The sequence below is a fragment of the Cyprinodon variegatus genome, unplaced genomic scaffold (genome assembly GCF_000732505.1).
Source record: "Cyprinodon variegatus isolate N-32 unplaced genomic scaffold, C_variegatus-1.0 Scaffold2898, whole genome shotgun sequence".
Classification (NCBI taxonomy): Eukaryota; Metazoa; Chordata; class Actinopteri; order Cyprinodontiformes; family Cyprinodontidae; genus Cyprinodon; species Cyprinodon variegatus.
This window is the reverse complement of record NW_015153351.1, coordinates 1,426-4,960: the sequence shown is the minus strand read 5'-3', so window position 1 is coordinate 4,960 and position 3,535 is coordinate 1,426.

Here is a 3,535-nt window from a genome sequence, read left to right as displayed (position 1 = left end):
TGCAGAGGTAGCCCATTTTCCCATCAATGTTTTATGTAACCATTTTTTTTTTTAGAAAATCGATACTAAGAAGTGAAAGATCGATATTATATTGGGCAGCCGAATATCACGATATATCGCCAAAACGATTATTTCCCACACCCCTATTCGTGAAATGCTCTGAAATTCCACGACTATGTTTTTGCACCATGTTTTTTTTTTTCTCCGACACTGTTTAAATTCGGGGCTGCTCAGTGCATGCAAGAAGGTTCTGGGTTCGATTCCCGGCCCGGGGTCTTTCTGCATGGAGTTTGAATGTTGTCCCTGTGCATGCGTGGGTTCTCTCCGGGTACTCCAGCTTCCTCCCACAGTCCAAAAACATGACTGTTAGGTTAATTGGCTTCTCTAAATTGTCTTTAGGTGCCAATTGACTGCTGGAGATAGGCATTAGAACCCTTCGCGACCCCAATTGGGACAAACGTGTAAGACTGGTTCCAGAAAGGGCCGTGTGGCTGCAGGTTTTCTTTCCAACCAAGCAATAGAACACCAGACACCATTCATCTCATTAAGGGAATCCAATCTGAACACGATGACTTGATGAGATGAATGGAGTCTGGTGTTCTATTGTTCTGGAACCAGTTTGACACCTGTGGTGTAAGATAATGGATGGATGAATGTTTAAATTTGATCACTGTTGCGCTTTATGAAATGGAAATGTTCAATTCACTGCCGAGCTGCTGCTCATTCACTGTCTGAAAGCTTTACAATACAGAATTTTGTTTTGGATGCACTCTGTGTATAAAAAAATGACAATAAAAGTTGTCTAAGTGAAGAACATGGTGTTGGTTTCAAACCTCCATCAAGCAAAAAACTTTTTATCAATATCTGGAGTAAAACTGTTCCTCACTCCTATTGGTTCAGGGTATTAAAGGTCCAAAACAATCAAAACAAAAAGACATTAAAAAGGGGAGGAAAAAAAAATACAGAAAAGTGTAAATAAAAAAAACTGTTTATATTTTAAAAACCAATAAATCCTATTTTCTCATTATTTATCCTAAATTTATTTACTTAATGTTCACACTTACGTCTGCATATTTGAGTATAGAGTATAAACCTTTATGGTTTTGCGAAATTTTTTTTATTCCTTTCGATGTAATCCAGCTTTAAAATAATCGTCTGATAACAGGATTAACGGCCAATATTTTCTCTTCGGTCGGATCGGTCCCTGAATCAGTAGATTGCTGCAGAAAAGTCAAACTTTCAGAGAAGTAAAGACGTTGCTTACGTCGGTTTTCCAGTACTTTCTAGTTCATTTCCTCATGGAGGCTTATTATCGATTCAAGTCACGATGTTCAGCCAATTGAAGCTTGCTCTGCTGCTGATCTTTAGCTCCATTTTTCAGCTGAAATGAGAGAAATTCCTCCTTTTTATCCCGGCCTACAGTGAAGCTTCAGGAACCCGGACAGGACTTTGTCCTCCAGTTAGTTGTGAATACAGACCCTGTGTGACGCTGAGAGAAGACCACCGTTTCTGCACAGACTCTCTCACATTTACTTGCTGCAGAAAATATTTCACACTGACTCCGGCCGCGCCGGGCCAGGCGTTCAATCCCTGCCCCACAAACGCACGCTGACGGACGCACAATGAGGCTCATTGATCATTTCACTAAAACTCAGCTGGACCCGGGTTATGCAAGAACCCAGAGGGATGAAAAGGGGAACTGTAGGAGAAGAAAGAGACAAGCGGGGTGGAGGGACGTCAGGGTGGCAGATTTACGGCACGGAAGACCAAATGTTGGGAATGCAGACTCGGAAAAAATCTCGGTTTGGCACAGCAGAACTTTTTATTCAATCGGCTGCAGCTGCAGCATCACGTCCAGCTTATTTTAGACATAAAAAGGGAAAGAAAGCAGCCAGAGTCCAATTAAAAACCCTGACAGACCTTCAGGAAGCTTAAGGAGCTGCTGTCAGTGGCAGGAATGCATCTCAGGCTAAATGTTTCTCTCAGAACTCTGCAGATTATTCTGAAGGCTTTAATAACACTTTGTCCCAGCAAGCAGAGAGGCCTGCAGCCGTGGGAGTGTTTCTGATTTCCCTGATGGCCTCCACCCCCCCCTTCCCCGTCATTCAGGCTCGGCCAGCGGCTGCTGGCTCTGGCAGCGTTTGCTTTTCCTGCTAACTTAGTCAGCATTGAGGAGCAGGACAGAGATCGTGACGAAACGGGAAGTACGGAACAGTGGGAGAATGGGGGGGTGCAGGCAGAAATAATTGGGAGATTAGGGACACTGAGAGGGAGACGTCAGGAGAGGACAAGAACTGAAACATAGTTTGGAACAAGAATTAAAACCGGAGTTTAAAAAATGGGAATGAAAATAAATAAAGACAGACAGGTTTGATCGGAGAGGAAGTTGGTTCCTGTTTCTTGATCGAGAAGAGAGACGAGGTCGAGTTCTTACAGGAATAAAAATCTATCATGGGAGGAAACCCAGAGCGATGGAATTAGAAAGGGAAAACTAGGTCACGTGGAAAATTCAAGCTGCAAGGATCCGACTCTGGGATCAGCCCACGCCCGCCGCCTCTGCTCCTTCACTCCCTCCTCTGATACCCAGTCCAACATCCTCACTGCTCATCCAGACATTTTCTCACCCAACTGGATCTTTATTCCACTGCCTTTAGATTCATCTCTGGCAGAGGCACAAACAAGAGGAAACGGCCCAATTAAAGTTAACTCAAAGAGAAAAAAGGCCTTCAAGCATCGGAGAGGCCTGGATTTCCTGAAACTCTGTGTCTTCTTCCAAGTCGCTGCAGCTGTGCAGTTCAATCAGAAAAGAAACTAATCTGAAGCAGGAAATCATCATCATCTAGGGAAAAAAAATGGCTGATTTGAAACAAACATGATGAAAAACAGGAGTAGATCGCAAACGCAAAAGGACTGACTCAAAGAAAGAACACAGAACTCTGCACATCCATGCAGAAGACCTGAGCTGAACTAAATATTTGAAAGAGAAAGCAAAGTTTAGGTTTGATTATTGCTAACAGAAAGGAAGAAAACAAAAATATGGTAAAACCTACAAAATCTAAATGAACTTTATATTAATAAATGCATGGAAGTGAAGAAATAAAGAACCAAACGTGATGTAAAGTAAATTAAACACTATGGATGCACTGATCACAGGTATTCACCGATTGTTTAAAAAGCTTGACCTGCAGATTTTGACCAATACAGATTTCTTTTTATAACCAATGCGGTCAGTTTTTATAAAATCACAGGACGCCTTCAATATTTCAAAGTTGAAAAAAAGTGAAAAAATATTAATCTTTGCTTCCCAAACAACAAAAACAGCTGAAATAACTGCTTTCAAATATGATTCAAAGTGTAAGGCATCAATGGTGGGTGAGGTTTGGTGAGGTTTTAAAATCCGATTACTGGAAAGTCACATGATCAAAAGAAGTTTAAATACATAAAAAATAGACTTTAACGGATGGGCAAAGTTGGGCTGGTGTTTTTAAGGGATGTTTACTTCCATCTTGTTTATGTTTCAGGAGGGGGAGGGGCT